This window comes from Lagopus muta, chromosome 6 (genome assembly GCF_023343835.1).
Source record: "Lagopus muta isolate bLagMut1 chromosome 6, bLagMut1 primary, whole genome shotgun sequence".
In the NCBI taxonomy this organism is placed as follows: domain Eukaryota; kingdom Metazoa; phylum Chordata; class Aves; order Galliformes; family Phasianidae; genus Lagopus; species Lagopus muta.
The window spans coordinates 17,506,844-17,529,308 of NC_064438.1; the positions used below are offsets into that span (position 1 = coordinate 17,506,844).

At 37.2% G+C, this 22,465-nt stretch overlaps 1 long non-coding RNA gene across 1 annotated transcript in view; it reads left to right on the forward strand.

The window, feature by feature from the left end:
* LOC125694335 (uncharacterized) overlaps positions 1-19,863 on the forward strand; it is a 101,610-nt gene extending 81,747 nt beyond the window's left edge. Inside the window, exons 17-21 of the long non-coding RNA XR_007377503.1 lie at positions 8,007-8,084; positions 9,310-9,394; positions 13,739-15,859; positions 16,245-16,319; positions 16,960-19,863. This is a non-coding gene — a long non-coding RNA (uncharacterized LOC125694335). The remainder of the gene's footprint in view (positions 1-8,006; positions 8,085-9,309; positions 9,395-13,738; positions 15,860-16,244; positions 16,320-16,959) is intronic.
* The last annotated feature ends 2,602 nt before the right edge of the window (positions 19,864-22,465 follow it).

Sequence of the window (22,465 nt, forward strand, 5' to 3'; positions counted from 1 at the left end):
GGTACTGTTCTGTCAATTTCTGGTCTTACGAAAAATCTGGCAATGAGGCAATGTTTTGAACCATATGAGCAATAAGAAATCTGCCAATACATGAGAACAGACTGATTCAGAGGTTGCTATTAAGAATCTCTTTCAAATTAGAGCAATATGCACTGGAAGAAACAATGCTGAAGATTTTACAGCAGCATGAGGATAAAGGAGCTTTGTAGAAAGAAGGAGCAGAACATGAAATTTGTATGCTAACACATTTCCACATTATTTTGTACCATTGACTGCTAATATCATGAAATTCAGTAGAATCCCATTATCAACCACATTTGATTAGACAAAAAGCAACACTGGCAAATACCAGAGCTAGCCCTTGCACTGACCATAGAGACTTCACACCTTCAGACATATATATTAAATTACAAGGAGCTTACAGACTGTTTTCAGTTATTTTCACTGTGTCAGCAATTTTTATGAGCATGAGGAACAGTTTCTATAAAAATATTCTTCTTCAGTGAGTGATCATATGCTTTAGTTCTCCAAGGTACTTAAATACTACTTAGCTGGTACAAGAAAGAAGACAACATCTTCTGGGAAAATTTGAAGTAACCTAGTTCTTACAGTGGAACCTTAACAAATCTGAAAGGGTAGCCAAGACCCCTCATTCTTGTAAAATGATTTAGCCAAAATTAATGGCTGAATAGCAGTAGCAATTCACTCATGTATGCAGCTGGGTCATGACTGAGTCACCATTTTAGTCAAGATTAAAGCACACAGTCAACCTTTCCACTTGAACATATATCTGTGCACATAAAGAATTGTTTGGTCTTCCGTCCCATGTCTGGAACTCAGAGGTGAATTTATGTACTTTAACATGGCAAGTTTCCTCATCCCCTCTCCCACATAAAAGTTAAAAGCTTTATATGAATTACTTGGTCATTTTCAGTTTTATACTCCAAATAACAAGGAAACGTTATGTTACAACCACTGCTTTCAGGATTATGAATCCAGTATTTTAACACTAATGATGCAGCATCAGCACTATTAATACTAAAGTTAGAAGCCAGGAGAGGTCTCATTTCTTTTTTAGTTTTAAGAATTGCCTGGATAAAATGGAGAGAGAGCAAAAAAATTTGTATTTGCACAGCAACATCAGTTCATGCTGACGAGACTTTCATCACCATTAAGCACCGTTTCATCTCCCTTCTCAGTTTTAAAGGGACTTGCTAAATATCCTGTATATTCTTGGACAAAGACACTACACTAACAAGGTGCCCTTCCTCCTTGGAAAAACTTCATTGAGTCGAGTAGTTAGCACTGCTAGTTAAAATCATCAGGTTGAAGGGCATGCCCACTGATTACACGGCTTCTCTAAATCCACATGGTTTCTCCCTCTGGCTGCTCTTTTCCTCCTGCTTTGAAAAAGCCTGCCTGACTGATGTTTTGAAACCACTGTGAATCAATAAAGTAATGTTTGGAGGTTTTCTTTTTTTTCTTTTCTTTTAACATCAAAACTTCAAAATCACTAACATATTTTTTAGAGCATATTTTCTGATAGTTTCTAATCCAAGAGATGGTGATTTAGTTGCACACCTAGCCCTTGGCAGCATGCAAAGGCTAAGCAGAATCTCCAAGGATAGCAAAGTCTGTACTTTGATGATACAGTAAAAGATTTGCAAGCGTGGCTCTACTGCTGCCAACTGAACTTCTGGATTCAGACTCTGCTAGTCTTAGCCCCAGATTATAATATTATTGTTCAACTAAATCTCCAGTCCAGTTTTCTTAGAATTCCTATCCTTCCGAAGTAGTTTATGGAAGTTTTCTTTTTAAGTGGTAGCTACATGGGACTTAATGCAGATGATATATTTTGGTCTATCACTCTTATCTGGATTTGAGATGCTCAGGAGAATTAGGAATTCTTTTTTGCCTTTTAATGATGTGTTAGGGCATGGAGTTTCCTGAACATTTAGCAAAGGGATGTCAGGGTGAAACAGCTGCACGTATTAAACTAGCAGTGAAATCCAACTCCTTTTCATCTCCTCAGTTATACAGCTTTTTGTGAAATTATTCCACAGGGCAATGTGTGAATAACTGTTAACTAATGTATGATCAATTCAATTTTAAGGTGGTACAAATGGGACTGCCCGCGTAGTGCTGACGTATGTGACGGAGCCAGCACTGAGAAAACACAGTGTCATAAATTGATTCAAGTTAAATGACCTGATTCTGTGCTAATTATTTTATAGTTCATTGACTTTCAGAAAATGTGAGAACTGCAAACCTTGTAGCATCCAGGTGCTACGAGATAGCTGTAAACTGAAAGTCTTTGATGCAACAAATGGTGTGTAGGGGCAGCTCCATACAGGCATTTTAACACAAAGGCTCACTTACAGAGTTACTGCCAAAATAAAAAATAAATCAAGCCGTAATAGCTAGTTTGATCCTGCTTAAAAAACCCTTACGTGAAAGAATCTGGTGCACTGACCTTACCTTTCCCCACCGGTTCCTTATTTCTTCCCTTGTTACAGTGTAAAAGACATCTACAGAAAGTTTAAAGAGAAATCACTTAATTATTAATGTCAGTATAAAAGAAAAGCTCTTGTGGAAACAGACATTGGATTCAAATATTACTTTTTAATACTTTTTTAATACTTTTATAATAGAGATTAGAAATCTTCAAAATTATCTTAGAAACAAGAATGTGGATAAAATAACACAACATGTTTAGAATACCCTTCACTCTCCTTCAGAAGAAGGCAGGGTAACATAATTGATAGTGCACTTAAGTAGGGTGGAAACGGAGTACTGATGAAAATGGTCGATCTTAATCAGGTTTTAAATCAACAAGCAAGATGCATTGATTTACAGGGCTGGCTCTGATCTTGTTTGGTATTTTTTTTTTCATCATTTTTCCATTAAAAAAGATTGTTTCTTCTGTAAGTGACAAAGCCTGCTTCTCCTTTTGGCTTACCAGAAAGTTTCCTTGTGTCTCTTCATATTTATTTCAGAGTTTGCTTTGCCTCGTATGTATTACTCATGCATTACTCAGATCTTTCAAGCTGCATTCAGAAGAGAATTTGGAGCTAATCTAAATATACAAAATATTATTTTACAAAAACTAAGTTATCTGAAATACAGAAAAAGCAAGATATGGTTTTACCAAGATAGGGCACTGGTAGATTTCTTAGGTAAAGGAGCAAGATTTTTATGTATTAAACTAAATTAATTGGCTTTTTGATCGCTACAGATGAGGATTTGAGACTTGTTATATATTATCTCTCATAGTCTGACCTAATTCATGAATTGGGAGTGGGAAACCAACTTCCTTGCCTTCAAATCCTGAGGAGTTTCAGAAGTTAGAGTCAGCTTCTCACTGTACCAGTCTAAAAGAACAGACGTACGAGAAAAACTTCAATAGTACAACAAGCTCTGCTCAAAGAAGTTCACCCAGCAGCCGATTCAGTGCTTTGGCTTTTGTTAAAAAGTAAGCAGAATTAATTCACTGTTGCCAGAGAAGATGACAAAGTGCATGGTGCATGCATGCACAGTTCTTGTTTTTATCCAAGTCCATTACAACCCCAAGAACGTTATAACTTCCCTTTCCTTCCTCTCCCAAGTTGGAATGGTTTTGGATGATTTTGTGATGTAGTTTAGGGATATCCCTGAGATCAAGCATCTAGTGTAAAAAATCATAAATTATAACCACTTTAAAAACTTTCAAGCATTAGTTTATTGATTCACAGTGGTTTCAAAATGTCAATCAGGCAGGGCTTTTCTAGGACCAATGGGGCTTTGTACCCAGGGCTCTTCTTGCTCTGCAGAGCACAGATGATTTCCCAGAAATATTAATTTCCACTTTCCCATCTATATAAATGTAAACATCAATGTTGATACTCATGTTTAGAATTCAGAATAAAGAAGAGATGAGAAAAGAAAAAAGAAAGTAATGTTAAATTACCAGTGATAGTCATCATTAATTTATCTGAAGTTCATCCCTGGGAAAAAACAATTAAACTTTTTGCCATGGTGATTAGAGCAGGAAAGGAAATTCACATTAAATGAGATTTATATTTATGAGATAATATCAACACAAATCAAATCATATTTGATTTCAGTTTCAAAATATTCTTCGTAATGGCAGGCACTCCATGCAATTGTTCACTTTGGTACACCAAGCATGTGACAGCACAATTTTTGTCAATAGGGCAAATCACACTATTTAAGCTTTTCAGCTTTTCTTTGCTGCTGTAGAATTTTACTTTCAGTTTTATGTCTGACCATTTAACCTTGCTTCACTACAAGTCCTATTAATCAGAAATATATGCATTTGTGCTTAATTTCCATACAGCATCTGTTTGACCTTCATTATATTTTGGAGAGGGGAAGAAAAAAAGAAAGATGAAATGAAATAATGTTTCGAGACTAATTTATTAAGACATGAAATGAAATAATGTTTCTAGACTAATTTATTAAGACATAATATTATTACTTTTTCTTCTTTTAAAGAAATAATACCCTTACTAGCAGTTTTTTGTCAATCACAGATAAATGTTATTTGCTATTCCAATGCCCGTTTGCCATGAAATCTAAGGATAGCATTTGAAGCAGAAAAATAAGCCCTAAAAACAAATAAGCTAGTGTTTAATACAGATTTGGTAACATTCATGCAAAAGAAATATTCTCAAAGTTCATGAGTCACTGGAAAATAGATTTCAAACTATTATATTGATGTAATAATTTGAAACTCTATAACAGTGTGGAGTTTTAGCAGGGTTTATGAAAAGACAGTGAAGACCGAGAATTCAGTCTTGCTCATGGTCCCTTCAGAGATGTACAGATTTCATCAAATTTATTTTGTCAGTCTTTTGGTAAGTAGTTGGCATAGGAGTCCAGCTATCAATCACTAGATCTTCTTTAGTTTAGATATAAATAGCGTAGGTGAAGGTTTAGGGTTGTTTATGAAGAATCCACACAATCTTTTTTTAATCTGTTACTGACAGATGGAAATACCACAGCATTTTTTCAGGGCAAATTCAATGCCTGTTGTTGCCTATAGCTTAGAGTATGAAGTGCTAGCTAACTGGTCAAAATGCAAGAAAACAGCATTTTCATTAAATACTTCAGCCCTGATATGAGAAGAAAGGTAGGCGGTAGCCTACAGTGCCATCCTTGAATGTCAAGGTGTTGAGCTGGATCTCTTCTCCCCAGCAGATGCCTCATGTAACTCTTCAAAACATACAATACTTCTGTGCCTTAACTTCATTTTTTTTCCCTAAAATTACACATCTTTGTTTTTTGTCCTCCTCATTAGTTTTGTTTTTAGGGAGGTTCTTCAGAGCAAGAGGCTCCATTACATGTCTACATGTGGGGAGATTACCCAGTGGATGGCCTCCCATTCAGCTGCTCTCTCACTCCCCTTCCTCATAAGGGCATGAGGGGGCAGAAACAGGATGAAAAACCTTGTGGCATAGATAAAGACAAGGAAATTACTTACTAGTTACTGTCCAGCAATTATTTACCAATTTGTCACTTGGAGAAAATTAATTTTTTGCCAACTGAAAGAGCTTTGGCTCTTTTGAGAAACAAAAATTGAAGACAGATCTCCCCCCACATCCTTTCCCACTTCATTCCTAATTCCTCTTTCAATGAATGTAAGGTGCGATGGGTCCACAACAGTTCCTTTCTGCCTCTCCTTCCTCCTCACACTGTTCTCTTGCTCCAGCATGGGCCTCTTCAAAGCAGGTTCATGCTTTGCCTTGAAGCACTTCATTACCCTCCTTTTTCTCTGACCTCAGCCTTCACCCCATTGCTTCTTATTTTTTTTCCCTCCTATGCCTTCCTTTTGCAGTGTTTTTGCCCTTTCTTTTATACATTTTCCCTGAGACACCACCAAAAAGCCATGTGAGCTCCGGGACCTTGGTGATGTCTGCAAGGGCAGCTGCTGGTCCGTCTCTTGTCCACAGGGTGTATTCTGTGATCACTTCTGGTTCTAATGCAAGGGAGCATGTTGATATACAATGTCTCTATTTCCAACCTCAGATATTCAGCAAATGTTTTTTTTTCCCCAAATACTTTTCAATGGCAAATATAGATACCTTTTTGTTTGTATTTTGACCTCCAAGCCTTGAATCTTTTTCCAAACACGTAGTCAAGAAACTTACTTTTCAAAAGTCACAAGAGTTGAGTTTCTTATGAGAGTCTGGTTCAATCCAAGGAGAGAAACCTACATTTATGAAAAATAATATTGCAACTGTCGTGCTGGCTGATGTCCTCTACTTTTACAAGAGAACAATAGAAAATCAATTACACTGACAACCCCCCTTGTGGGGTAAAACTGTGTAGGTTTCCCAACAGACATAACAGATGTTTATTGAAGACTGATTTCTGAAGGTAAGGAAACCAGTCATCTTTTCAAGAATATTATATCTTCATTTCCTCAGCTACATATTGCAATCCTTCTTCATTTCCAATAGTGTTAGGCTTTACCACAGAGACAACTGCTTTGTGTCGGACTAAAACCACTACTTTTTTTGCTTATGAACTAGCAAGAGTGTGCAGATGATGACACTCACCAAAATTCTCAGCAAACTGACATTGCATTGGGTGAAAAACATTTGTCCCGTTCCTTACCCCACTGTACCACCCTTCTCTGTCTCATATTTGTACATCAAGAAAAATATACAATATTTGGTATTAAAACTTACTTTTGTAGAATGTTGTAGCAGCACACATTTTTAGAGAAGTATTCTGCCAGGTCAGGGAAGGATTTATTTTCTGAATGCTTAATACATATTTAAAAGCTGATAATAGCACATGACAGTACCAAAAACGTTATATAACTTCTTGAGTGTCTATTAAAAAGTAGAGGCTTGCCATTAAAAAAAAAATAAAATAGAAGCCTGTGAGATTCCCACCATCTGGATGGAGTCTTTTTTCTTCCCAGATGAATTAGTTGTCAAGGGAGGAATTATTTTAGGCATCAAGTAACCCCTGATTGTGAGTGACAGACTAACACAAGAGCAGATGCAAGGTTACTGCTGCCTATCCATTATGTGGAAAGGAGACCCATGCATGTCCTACTTACTGTGCATACTGACTTGGGTTATTAAAAGAGTAACTAGAGGTGGGTCAGACCCAGAAGATAGCTCATACCGCTCACAACAGATGTTCTTTCACAAGAGAGAAAACAAACACTGGATACTTTCTGGGGATACTGTAGAAGGAGAGGTCTTTACTACTTTCAGCAAGTCACTAGTACAGATTCTCAACAGAAGCACAAATCAACTTTTTCAAAGAACAGTTGTTTGGTAAGCTTTCTTAGAGCCCGAATTCTGCAGAAATCATGCTTTGGGATAACAAAATCTCCCATTCATAACAGCATCATGATAAAGTCATATAAATGGAATGACTGCTAACATTTTGAATGTAAACTAAGATAGAAATTATTTTTTTATCATCACCTATTTCAGCTAATGAAAGTCTCTTTATTTACATTAATATGGATCTCTGTAAATCCCCCTGTCCTCGTAGGCACCACTAGTCTATTATGGGAATGTTTAGTAGCATCTACTCAGTAACATTATATTTATAGATTTATTTAATACAAACTATTTCCAGATAGACAATGAAAGAGACACTACTATAGTAGAACTGTATGAAATGCTGTATAGAATTTTTTTGCATCTTACCTTAATTCACTATGAATTGAAAACTCAAATCCTGTCCATCCAAATATTTACCATGTTTTTAGGAGAACGTTTAGATTGGTCTCACATCTGAACCAGCTCTTTGATTTAGTGGACCCAACGTAAGCTAAACCTAAAAATTCAAATTGTTCTGGTGGGCTGTGAAGCATCTTACAATCTGAAAAGGAAATAATATCTGCAAGCAATAAACATTGCAAGCCACTATCCCCAGATTCTTCCACTCTGTTATAAAGAGAGCAGGGATCCAAACAAACGGATATATGAAATAAATGTGTGCTAATTACAATTGCTGTTTGTTCGTTTTCTCTTTAGAGACCGTGATGAAACACGAAGAGGACTGCGGACTGTTCCAGCTGAGAATAAAGAAATAAAAAACAGTGCCATCTTGTGGTAAGTAAAATACTATGACGAGGGAAAATCGATTTTTCGCATACAGTCAAAACTATTAGAGTAAGGCTTTCTAGAATGGGAGTTGGTGCCTTTTTCCTCCACTGGCTCGACTTCTTTGATGAGCTTATTAGTTCTGCTGTTAAGAAAAACAGTAGTGTCCAGTTCTGTCAACAAGACATGATTAGTAGCCACAGTATTTTGACTTTAAGTGAACATATTTGCTTCTAAATCCTGATTGTATTATCCTATTTTACACCCATCCGTAATCTGTGTATTTGAAGTACTGAAGCAGGACATGAATCAATGCTTATGCTCGTTATCTCACTGCTGAAATGCCATAAAGTTGAAACTGCAGCTCAGGATGACTGTATAGCACAAAGTATCACCCCTTGGGAAAGTCATTTTCAAGAAACAAGGTGTATTTTCTGAAAACAGGTTCTCTGAAGTTATGCGGTCTGCTCAGGCAGGTATGTACTGATGGAAATGATATCAAGAGTGCCAAAACACAGCAGTGCCTTGCTCCAATTGCTGATATCGCAGTATGACTGGAAATAAACCTGAAGCTTTATCAGGCACAGTGACTTTAGCGAAATACTTCTAAGGCCTAAGTAAGGCTGTTGAAATCAGCAGGATCTTTTGTCTTTGACCTAAATGGGCCAAGACTAGGGTACACATACTTCTAACATTATCCAACATTTTCTGGTTTACACCATGGGATTTTTTCTTAAATCATGTGATCTGTTTACCACTTCAGTTAGTGGCAATAGCATAATAAAAGCTTGATAAGTATTTTAGGAGCCATGAACTGTCTGGTACAGTATCTTCCAGTGAGTAATACATACTCAGATGTTACTCCATTAATTTGTTCTACTTGATTAGTTTAGAGATAAGAAATGAATTCTACAGTTTTTGTTATTAAAAATTCCTTTCAAGTACCCATACAGGAAAACCTGGATTTCTTGAGATTTGTCAACAGTATTTATTGGGGGGGGGGGGGGAAAGGAGAGGGTTGAAAAGAAGGACATGTTCTGTGGAATTTTCCAAAGTTCGGATTAAGGCTTTTTGTTGTTTTTTGTTTTTTTAAATTTTTAATTATCCTTGAGGTTAACATAATTAATTCCTGGCCCTTAGCCAAAGGTATTAGAATTAAAAGATTTGCATGTCTTTATCTAAAGTATGTTATTCATCCTAAGCAATAAACATAACTCTTTGCCATAAATGTTAGGCCTACAGTATTCTGAGCATTGCCAAGAGGAAAGAGGAAAATCTTTTACACTAAGAAAAAAGTACAGATAACTTCTGGTCAAACAGTGAGTAACCTTATTTCAATTCAGATTTGTGTCTTGAGTATGCAGACTTTGGTTTCATCATATGACTGAAACAAATACCTCTTCCTTTTGTAATAGCACGTTTTAAGAGTGGTCTACCATTTTTATTGGACTTATCTCATTCTGCTACTACTGAAGAGATTTGGGAGGTCATATATTCATCATCTGTCAAAATAATCTCCACAGTATCTTAGATTCAGACAAATGAATTGTCCAAAATGAGAATTTTTTTTCTGAAAATGAAGATCAAATAATTTATTCTCTTTTACTGTTATTTTACATACAGAAATAAATACGTAATTCTATCTAATTTTTTAACTGTAAATAGTGGGAAAATAAAAGAGCAGTTCAATATCCCAGAATATACAGCACTTATTTTGCTGTGCTGAGATTTTCAAAAGTGTGATTTTTAATATCGTAGCACATTAAAAGCAACAGGTTGCACTTACCACTGTAAATCATTGAGCTCTAATGGTTCAACACATGGTCTGTGAAAGACCTACTGAGACTCAAGAACAATGTGTGTTGAAATCTATTAGCATCTAAAACGGCACCTCATCACTTTTGGTTAGAGTGCTCAGATTTTCATAGTAACTGTTTAAGACAGGGAAATGAGTCTGTAAGTCCCCCTAATGTCTCTTTATACATACTGTCTCATCTGATTGACAAACATCTATCTACCTGCTGGAGGAAGTTCAGGGGCTATACTCCTAATCAATGCCAGAGCAATCTCCATGTGTTCCCATGTGATCTCAGGGCATACAACACATATAATGCAAAGGAAGTGAAGAGTATGTTGAGCTATCATTGCACACAGTAGGTATCCATCTTTATCCAACAGCATTTTCCCAAACACTTTGAAGTGTTTCTGGGAGGTAAAGAACAAATTGTCTGGTTACCTTTAAACATGGTGGTATATTCCAAAGGCTAGAACAAGCCATACTTTTCTCCTAAATACTTCCCACTGACTGTAGTAAGGAGAAGCCGTGATTTTAGCTGATAGGGATAAAATCATACACTAAAACACAGGGCTTAGCTGAAGGAGCATCAGGCTGCTGCTTTTTATAAATACCGGAAATGAATCATTATTTTATTATTTTCTATCTTCGTGCTGCAAATATTCCCCAGGCCTAAATCGCAAGAGAAGAATTTATGTTCTCGATTCTGACAGGTATTTGTTCACTGACACTAAAAAAAAATACCCGTTCATAACATCACTGGAGGAATTCATGTTAGACTGTGACCAAAGCAGGTGCGTGTATGAATACATTATCGGCATACATGGGCCAATGCACTGATTAAGAACATTTTTAGTCACATTTTGGTCATAATTGTCCAGTAGGTGGTGTTATGAGTCACAGGAACTGGACATTTCTCAGGAAAACTGAAGTGATTTATATACTAATAGCAGCTCAGGGCGGTGTTGGAGAACAAGGAGGACAAATAGTTTGTTGAACTTAACAGCACAGAACTGTTTGATTAACAATTAAAATTTGTTTATATGTATACACAAGATGTCCAGTTAATAATATGGGTGGAGTGAATTACTTGTTGTCAAAAACTCATAGCCTGCTAATTTTTGCTTGTTTTTAAAACTGATTATCTGCCATAAATCTGTATAAAAGGTGTGAACTGGACCTGTGCCATCTCCAGACTACTTAGTATTACTGCTTCTAAAATTGGGAAACAATCCTGAATTAAACAGTTAAAACTAAGGTTATTCAAATCTAAGAATGCGTTCTGTTAACATCTCTTGTAAGAAATTGCAGGATCTGCAGATATGATACAAAACCAGTAGGCATTGTTGGAATTTTGCCTTCTTGATATATGAGAATCTAGGAAGAAAGAAATGCATGGGAAAAAAAAAAAAAGAAGGGCTCCAGTCACAGATGAAAACAGGCTTAGGTTTCTCTCCAACCTGCTTTGAGAAACCAGCACTCCATAGGGCACCATTCTGCTGGACAGAGTTGCCTGATCACATCACTCTTTGGCCCCAACCCCATTTTATAGCTGTAACAACCATTCATCAGTTCATTGGCTGCCTAACTCAAGGTTTACATTTCCCAGTTATAATAAGTATGTGTAAAGAGTCTGAGATCAGTTGTGCAGGCCTTTGGAAGAACCATTCTCACTGTAGCATAGTGACTATTTTGGACGGAAAGAAAGCTAAGTGAACAGAAAAGCTGGACTATATATATATTTTTCATTTCTTTTTTTTTTTCTTCTTTGTTTTTTCTGAGGGCTGCCCTAACAGCTGTAATTTTGTCTGTTGTGCTCTCTATTTTTTGCTAACATGGTTATATTCTGCTAAAAAGATCTTAACAATTACCAGCCTAGAGAGATTGCATTTGCATTATTTTTTTTTTCTTCTCGTAAGTAGATGTAAAAAAACAGAGCCGTAGAGCCTTGAAACCTGTCTCTTCCTTTGCTTACTTTACATTAACCAGGCCCCATGTAAAATACATGATAGAGCATACACAGAAATCCAAATTTCTCACACTCTAGGTGAGATCGTGAATCATTATTTGATATCAGAAGATGTAAGATCTCACCCTGTGAATTTTGAATTTTTCCTTGAATAATGTTGCAGTTTCTTAAAAGCATACACAACCTAAAGCTAGGCTTCATGCATCTAGGATATATGTCCTAATCCTGTGTTCATGATTATGCATATCTTCTTTTCAAAAGGCAGGGAAAAGTTCTGTTTGTTTCCAGAAGAACCCTCACAGCAAATTATTTAGAATTCCTTAACTGCTCTGGAACCTAGAAAATATCCCAAGGGGACATGTAGCTGCTGTTAACAAGTGTAATTTATCAGTACAGACTCTTTAGATATCACATACTGTCTTCTATAGCCAAGTTATAAAATGAAGAACGTAGGCTGTTCTTCAGGTCCAACATTTAGTTAAACTGGAAATATTAAATCAATCACATATAAACAATGACTATTTTTGAGCACAAGACAACAGCCTAAATAGTACAAACCATTTGGTGACGTGCAGCAGAAGTTGCAAGTCTGGAAATAACCTTTTTTCCAAGGTTGGAAAACTACTATAGGAAAAGTGAACAAAAGAGATAACCTTTTGTGTAGGTAAGGAGTTCAGAGTTACATGATTGTTATTCCTTAATTGCTGTAGCTGGTACATGAATTACCCGCTCTCTAGGCTCTCTAAGACATGCCTCTTTTCCTTGTTAAAGAGGAGCAGTCATATTGCTAATCACCTGCTCACTGAAATAGAAATTATATCAGATAAGTCAGGAATAGAAAGAAGGTAAATGTATTATAAACAGAATTATTGAAAAAAAAAAAAAAAAAAAAACACGAAAGCGACCATTCATCAATTATAAACTTCAGATTGTAGGATTTATCTTGCATTTGCCTTTCACCACCTGTCACAGATTCGACAGCTTATCATAATTATCTTGTTTATTACTGATAACCCAGTTGAGTAACATGTGAGAGGGCGAATTCTGGGAGTACAATACAGAGAAACTGTGTGAGCAACAATTTATTGGGATTAATGAGTGAAGAGATATGATGTGAGGGAATGTTGCAGCACTGTTGAAAATAGTCATGAAGAGAAGGACAACAGAGATGCTTGAAAGTGTTTAAAAATTAATCATTGACTATTTGTAAATATGCCTCCATATATTTAGATAAACTTGGGAACACATACAACTTCTCTTTAAATAAAAAAAAAAATAAGGGAAAGAAACATGATCTAACATATTTGCCACAGGATATTTCAGAAGAATTTTTGAAAAGAAACAAGAAGCTGGCATTTGAGACTTTATATTCATTCATAGCTCAGATTTCTGTTCATTTTGGGCGTGTGGATGGGGGACAAATACCTGATTCCATTGTCTAGCAGCCAGACTTTCAAGCTGAGAAGTTCTCAGGGACTTTTGAACCAATTCAGCGTGGATATGCATGAAAGTGTATTTAGAGTGCCCGAGGAGCTGATGCCTTGGCACAACACCCATGTCAAGTACCAGTATAGCAAATTCAGTGGAACAGACTCAAAAATGTTAGCATTTTCTTACTGCAATTGTTTCATTCACTTTTGCTCTAGGCACCTTTCTTTGCAGTCTAAACAAAACTGCCAGGGATTAGGTTGAATCAACTGGCTGCTAATATTTTAATCTTTTTGCAGCTCATTGACCATAGCTGAACTAAGCGCTGGTCAAGTGCCATGTCACTAGTTCAGTGGAATTCAGACTTTGGCACTCTGAAAAAGGCAACAGATGTGCTTTAATGATTATCTAATAACTTGTATTTTTTTCAGTTTGCTGTGCTAATGAAATCTAATCTCATTGACCCAACAGAGAAAACCATAACACAAGAACACTAATGGCAAGACAAAGGACCTGAACAATACCACACTTTGGCCAGAGTACAGAAATCAAAGCTCTACAAAATGTACTGGGAGCAACAGGCACGTTGATATCCTTTCCATGAGCAATAGGTGGCTTAGATGAGAAATGGTAGTGCACACGTATGATTAGATTGCCAAACAAGATGACAGAATGTTTTCTTCAGCATTACATGGCTAAAATGACTTTATCATTTTGTACTATACTGCCTTAAGCAATAACCTGAGCATCAGATCTGTGCAGATATATCTAGGCTTAAAGTCTGGAAATCCTAGCTGAATCAAAAAGTCTTCACGACTATTTATCTCCAGGGTTTATGTTCTGTATCATTTTACTAGTGATTCCTCTTTCCCAGCTGTGTGTCTTCTGCCTTATCCAGACAGAACTAGATCTAGTTACCCCTTTCTGGAAACCTCTGTAATGTATTCTTTGTGATATCCAAATTATATCATTGGTGACATTAATGGCAAATGGGACCCATTAGAAGGCGTCACAAGTGAGTTGTCAGATGTTGAGGCCATGACTTCTCCCTATCTCTCCAGATGACAGTGAGTAAATATTTTGAGGTAAGGGATTTAGATAGAAGTCTTTGATCTTCTTGTGTGCGCTGCAGAAGCTTCTGAACTCAAACAGAGACGGGCAGACATCGATCATGCTAACAGACAGCTGTCACAAGAAGCAATGCCACTTATAATTGGAAGTACAATCCTTCGAGTGCTGAAATCTGGCTAAGAAGATGAAAATGTTCTTTCTGTCTTCTGCTGAGCTTCAAGGGAAAGGGAAGAGGGAATTCAACTTGCTGGCATCATCCCCAGGCAATTTTATTGACTGTGTGGCTGTCAAAGGGGACTGACCGAAAGATCAGACATGACCTGATTGACCGGATGTAGGTTGTTGTTTTAGTTTTAGTTTCTGTGAATCCTATGTGCTTTTGGAGTCACCAGAGATAAGATGAGGAAAAATACACAGGAGGGAAACGACCTACCTTGTTGGATGTAACAATCACTCCAGCAGGAAGTTTTGTTGATGTGAAGTCAGAAACTTTTAACCCCATTCAGTAAAGCTTTTGGCCTATGGAATTTAATGGAAATTCTGTGTCACTAGCCAAACAGCTACGAAACCTTTGTGATAACTTTGGCAAATGAAGATACATTTTCCTCTTCCTGTGATCAGCAAGGCAGCGGGTAGGCAGCTCTAGTCACTAGAGCAGGCACAAGGCTTTTTACATTTCTCTGCAGAGGAAGCTTATTAATTTACTATGCCAAAACCATCGTGGTCATGCAACAGTAAAACATCTTTTGCTCTAAGTTTGGTCCTTGAATGAATCATAGGCTCTTGGAGCACTGGATTTAACAAATTCTCTTCGTGTTTTTCTGTCAACCTGTATTTTTTCTGTCAAACTCTGATTTCCCATCTCTGCGTCTTTGAAGCTTATCCCTGATAAAAGACAGCACTTATGTCAAAATATACTAATGTCATTTTGACACAGAAGTGCACAGCCTGGAAGCCATTTCGCTTGGCAGAATTATCTCCTTTGGCAGCCTCACCACAGCTGAGCTGAGCTGCTGGGCACTCATGTGTGTTTGTCCCCCTCTTTTTGTCAGAGGTAAATCCTTGGGACTTTCATCAGCTCACATGAGATAAACAGTAATGCAAATAATGCTGAAAAAACTTGCTAGTCTGAGACTGTTTTCTGGGAAACAGTTTCTTGTTAGTTTTGGGGGTTTAATTCAGCACACTAGGATAATTGAGGGAAATGAGTAACGATTCCAGACAGTGTTTGCTTCTTCTCCTGCTGCTTCAGAATGAAGTTTTTAGTGAATAAAAGTGATAAATAGTTTGAAATTATTCCTTTCTGAATAACTGTTATGCTCATGATTCCATCTTATCACTTTGATAATTACTCTAGATTGTAGTCACATATGAATACCAGCTTTTTACTTTCAAGGGAAGAATGATCTTAGGAACTGGACTTTGGATCTGAGTTCTCTCTTCTACATCTGACAGAAGAAGCCAAAAATCTTTCTACTGTCACCTCTCAGCTGTAGCTCACAGTAGGCAGTACAATTCAGTGTAAGTGCAAATCAAACAACATTTTTGCAAGGTCTTTGCCTGTCTCTTGTTACACAGTTTGTTTGGAATCACTTCCAAAAAGTAGTTTGGCCTTTGTATGAAGCGATAGCATCTCCATTTCAGCTGTTCAGCAAAGCAAGCTTGTGCCTACACTCTATACTTAGGCCAGTTTAATCACTGAATGCTGTACCTACATTTCACATAGACCACCTGAGTGATCATAGCTAAATGATGCATAGTATGTGCTTTAGAAAAATTCCCATATTTGCCTATGATTTTGTTTTAATCTCTACCAAAAAAAAAAAAAAAAAAAAAAAAAAAAAAAAAAAAAGGGAAAATATGCTTTCCTGCTTTCCTTCTATCACTGTCTGTATTTTCTCTTTAGACCATAGGTCTCTGGGCATAATGCCCCTTGGTGAAACTGGCCGTTCCATACCTGGCACTGCCCTGATCTCCCTCGGTAAGGCTGGCTAGCTATTTTCATCTTATTTTTATTAGTGTAGTGCTAAAATTTCCATTTTTCATTATCTGGTGCTGGATTTGTATTATTGAGTTCAGTGGAAAAACAAAGCACATACAGGAGTAAATAAGATAACTGGCATTTCACTTGAAAATATGTGCTACATAGGACTTATTCTCTACAAAAATAGATCTGAAGGGCTTCAAGCTGATACCTAAAGTCAGTGAACATTACTGGTATTGACCTCCCTGTCTCAGCATTAAGGCGTAAAATGTAGATAATGATAAATAGATAAATGTAATGATAGATAAATGTAATGATAGATAAATGTAAAAGATAACATGATTTATCTGCTCATAAAGATGTTGTAAATATATACATATTCATGTCTGTGTTGCACATAGCTGTTGTAATGACAAGCACCATAAAAATGCATGAGGACTATGCATCAGACTTTGAATAATTATGCAGTTAAATAAAGCCTCAGTAAAAACTGTAAGGAAAACACTGTCCTACAGAGCTGGTTTTAAAGCTGAGATCTTTTTGCACATTGAGTAAAGTAGATGTAGGAGTAATTGCCACACATGACAAATTTTTTATAGGAAAGGATGAATATTATGAATATTCTTTATTTTTTCAGATCTCAAGTTAAAGTCAGAAGCACGGAGAGTTCCCTGATACTCCAAGTGCAAATATCTACTGGTGTTCTAGAAACTGTGTGTTTTAACCTGCTTGATATCATAGCAATGAATTGTTCATTAAAAATATTGCTTTCTGCTAGCATTAGACCTAGGATTAAAGTTGAATTCAATTCCTTTTTTGAACTCAGTATGAACTTCAGACCCAAGATGAAATATCTTATTGTGTCTGCATGAAGATATGAGGAACGCAAAGAAGCTCAAGGCAAGTGAAGTAAATTTTGAGCTATTGAGGTAAATAGAAAAGCTGCTGTAACTTCACTAGAGTCAGAATTCCCTAGCATGTGACAAAGTGGTATGTTTTAATTTTGTGCTAAACAATGACAACCAACATATCAGGTCATCTTTATGAGAAAGCAGCGTGGCTGAGAAGGCCATTAAAATGAAATCAAGGCTTGAAATAATCACTGAATAACTTTCTATTGGAAGATGAAAGTACTATCACAACTAAGAAAAAAATACTAACAATTAGTAATTTTACAAAGTGTCACATTGCTCAGAATTCAGAATTTATTAACTCAGAGAAATTAAGACAACAAACCTGTCACTGCCTCATGCATTTGTGGTGGAGTTCCTTATAAGAAGTCTCCTCTTTTTTGAGTTAAATCGGTGAACTTTGTTCAGTGCTTCCTGGCACTAGGTGCATCATTACAAATATTTCTAAAATGAGGAAGATCCTTGTCTAGATGAGAGCTGAAAGCAAATAGCTGAAACAAGAAAACAGTTGCAACATCTCAATACAGCATTCTTATTATGGCAATTTATATTAAAATGTCACTTAGAGAACCACAAAGGCCTCATCATATTCCCAAACTGTACCCTGTACCTGTCTGTCTGCCTTGCCTTCATCTGCATCAAATAATGAGTGATGTTTCACTTGAAAATCTTTAGAGCAATGAATCAAAACATCTGTAATAGAAAACAGAAATAAAGTATTTCCCACATGTTATGATAAGTTTTTGCAAGGGAGAAATTGGCTAAGGAGTCTTTCTCTAGCTTTAACTGCTAGAATGATTTTGGAAAGTAGGACTGTGTGCTGAGTGGTAGGTACATATTTTTGCCTACCATAGGCAAATTGAAGAGATACAGTATTTATCATTTTATTGACACGTTGACAAATAACAAAGTCTACAGGGTTTTCTTTCTCCTGAAGACTTTATACTACAGCCCAATCATTTATGTGTGCCAATATACTTTACAACTCTACTGTGAAGTTGGCTGTGAAAAGAGTATCAAAGTATTGGGGTTGGTGCAAAGCGGTGATTTAAAACGAGAGAGAGAGAATGGAGCTTTCAAATCTTCTTCAGATTATATCCATTAAATCTGATTGCAAAGAAGAGGTTCAAAGAAAACAGTTTTAATCAGACTACTGGGGCTGAGAACACCTTTCTTAAAAAAAAAGAATACATGGAGTCTTAATTTTCTTCAAAGGAAGGGTCAATTAAAATAAATACTTTTAATTCTTTACAGCAACCTTTTTCTGTTGGATTAACTTCAATTAATCCTTCATCTTCTAAATTGCATTGGCACAAAAATCTATTGTCTTTATTTTCAGAGGAACATTGCAAAACTCTATCATGCGTCCTTGTGCAAAGAACTTGAAGGATCTCATACACACAGAGTGAGAGCATCAAAACCAACTTTCATGAATTACATAGTTTTTTTTTACAAGTATGGTCACTCCTCAGAATTTTCCAGAGTTACTTTCTCTGTGATCCTCTCTGAGCCTGGCTCTATCAGTCCAATAACCAGTTTACTCATAGCAGTGAACAAAACACATAATCCACTGCTTTCTTTGAAAAATGAACTCTGGATGTACATCACTACTGAACCTCTGTTACGTATAAAGCAGGCTGTGTAAACAAAATCCCAGTGATTATATTTCACCCACCGCCTTTCTTAAAATAAAGAGTACAATCTTGAACAGTCGGTTCAGAGAGAAACAACAGGGTGAGGAGAGCTATCTTCCTTCTTCTTCAATGAGAATGTTTGCTTTAGTTCAGACTCAGCAGGCCGAAAGACAAGAAAGGTGTTTCTGCCTAGGGAGAGGCCAACAACAAGAAGCGAGATGATATAGCCGTATGCTTCTGCAGCAGCACAAAGCCTCATGGTTGAGTGGGATCTTGCAGGGAAACTTGTAGAAAGTGCACCCAACTCATTAAACCTGAGAGCGGGGAGGTCTGTTTCTTGTGTTGCACTGGTTGTTACAACAGCTGGCTAAATTCAACTGCAGTTGTAGTGGACAGCAGCAGTTGGGGGCCTAGCTTGTTGTCTGGTCATGAGGGACCCCTACTATAAGCTGTCATCACTCATCTAATGAGCCTGAAACAAGAACAAAGACTCCTTGGCCATACTTGCTATCTTTAGAAGAGGTGGCATGAACCCACAACTACTGTGTGTGGTAAGACCAGTTGTAGCTGAGCTCTGAGTACCGATGACAGAGGGTCGGGATCAATTTGCATGCTTAATCCCAGGCTCAAGTGGGCAGGCACTGTGGCTTCCCAGTGCACAGGCACATGTGCACTTCTTCTGCTTTAAGCTTTAAAAGTACTCGGAACTCTCTGAAGCCCTGGTATCCAAACCAGATTAAAGCATCCAGCAGCTTGATTTTCAGAAGTCTGTCCTTTGTGTGACCATTTTTTCTCATTTTGTTTATCAATTGTTCACTTTTATACTAAGATAAAACCTAAGACTAAACAAAGATTGTTTATAAATGCCATGGGTTGACCTCAACTATGTATGATCAACTGATAATAAACATATTACAGTACCAACAGCTGCATAAGGATTTAAGAATACGAAGTCCTCAGCAATAAAAACTACTGAATAACATCCATATTTGTATCTCCACTCATAGCCTCCTGACATATCAGCTAGATTTTTCTTGTGAGATTTTTGATTGCAGAAATTGCAGTTTGGTTGTTGTGATCAATGTCTGGCCCGCTGTTTGTCTGCATGCCATGGTGCCTGGGTGATTAGCCAGGTTTCAGGGTTACCCGAGTATTTTTGTAAACAGACTCCAGACCGTAAGATCTCTTTGCAGAAACAGGGAACCAAGGGATTTTAAGGAATATTTTGAGGAAGAAGGGCACAGTAAGTCAGAGGAATTGTGGTATCCTTAAAGTTTCTTCATTTAGAGATACTCCTAGTTTGTCTTATATGGAATCTGAGCCCTGGTTATTGGGGACTGAGAAAATGGGTAAAAAGTTGCCATAAACCATTTTATGTTCTTAAGATTTCACTAGTGAGAGTTCTGCATACTCTTTGGGTGGCTTATGTGTAAAGCTGGTTTCCATGCCAACTAATGAGCCCTCTTCCTAAACTGTGGACAGCTGGCTGAAAACTCCAATTAGAGCCTCACCTTTGCAAACGTGTGTGCTTGTGTTTGACTTAAAATGCAGAAATGTAGTATTTGTGTGCTTAAAGCTAGCTCAATATGTACAAGTTCGGAGGATTCGTCTATTTTCTGGATGTAGCAGCACCTTCAGGGTCTGTGCAAGTTTCAATGAGGACCACCTCTGCTGTGAAGCCCAACTTGCCTGGGTAATGTTGTGGGCTGACCACAGGCTTGTGGAGGTGGTTGGGGGGAAAGGGTTTTCTTTGTTAGAAGACAATGTTGTTGGCTTCACAAGCGCTGTGTTCTCTTACGCATTTTGAACAAGTCAAAGCATAGAGCAGTAAAAGCAGCAGGGGGAAAATAACTGTATATTATTCATATCTAAGTATATTTAGCTTTAGGCTCTCAATGAATCTCAGCATGAGTTATTACCCACTGAACCAAGCCTTAGGCTGGTTTAATTATAGGAACATCTTATTAAAAGGGAAGGAAATGAGAATGAAAATTGAGTCAGTATTTGTGGAGTACCATCTGGGTGAGTATCTGGAGCTCATTACAGGTTTCTGATCTTACAATTAGCTATTTCAAATACAACACCCCTAAGTGTCTAGGAATAATCTTTAACTCAGAAGATGTTAATTTGGGTTGATTCATTAGAACCAGGGTTCACGATCTGGTATACTTACAGCATTTGAAATTGATTTGTGCATATATTTTTGGACTAGAAAAAATGTGCATGGCTACGAAGAGCTCATCAGGATGAGAAATTTTAAAATGAAGATCCTGTGGGCACATCTTGGATCTTAGTGAATCAACGGTGTTTTGACAAAGGTGACTGCTTAGCTGGGGCTTTACAAATCCTTCCCATCTCGCATGCTTGTGCTATGTGCCCCAAGCTGTGTGCTTCTGTCTGATAATTGAAAGGGCTAAGGGGATTGGAGTGGCATAAATCTCTTCCCTTAAATACTTGATAAATGAAAGGTGGATCAAATGCCATGGTTTGTGGTGCCAGAAAACCCCAGAATTTTGGTATGTTGTTTGGTATGCTGACCAGAGGATAGATTTTTTTCTTGGTGTTATGTAACTAGCTTGAAAAATTAGAGATTCTTACTTCTTCTAGAAAGTTTGTTAGTGTTTTAGTGGCTAATTTCATTTTTGACATATCTCATTCTCTTTTGGGGAGTAATATGACGGTGGTATAGTAGCGTAGGAGCACTGCTGCAGTAACTAACGTTTTCTTTGTTTGTTTGTTTTTAAATGGTCAGAATAAGATCTCTTAACCCATGGATATTAAACTAACAAATTTTTAAAGAAATGAATTTTTAAAGTTTTTCACTGATTACAAGAAAGCTGCTGGATACCTCTCTTTTGAAATGTAAGCCATTAACTAAATGCTTAACACTATATTGTTTAGAATATATTAGCATGTTTGTGTAAAACTGGGGAAAACTTGCACAGAAGGAGATAGTTAAGAGTGCTGTCCTGCAATCCTTGCATGTGTGACTATCATTTACGAGTGATGATGGTGCCATCCTACAGTGTAGGCACATTAGCACAGCACTCAGTTCCTACCCCCTGCTACGCTTCCTCTGCCCCTGGGCTGGCTGCTCTTTTTCCCAAAATGAAAAGTAGACCTGTTACAGCCACAGTGCAATCTCAGCTCTGCTCACTGTGCTTGATCATCTTTATACGTACTGCTTAGAAAACAGTCCTGGGCCTCATGCATTTATTTTCTCCAACCTTCATCTTTTCACTATTTTTTTTTTTTAATTGTTGTTATCATTTATGCACCAGATATAACAGACTGGCAGAGTTAAATCCTGCATTTTCTGAACACATCATGCCGTTTGTTACACCGTGCTGTCACTGTTTAGCTTTGAATCAACCAACTCTGATTTCGCAGTGCTGTTTTGTAGCTTATGTACATCTCAATGGGAAGTGTAATGCACCATGGCTTAGTATCATAGAATGGCTTAGGTTGAAAGGGACAAGATGACTTTCCTCATCTTGTGCCAGACAACAGAAGAGAAGATGATCCAATAAAGGTAATTTGGGACGATGCTACTTGTTGCATGCCAAATCTTTGTTTACTCAAATGCATGTGAGCACAG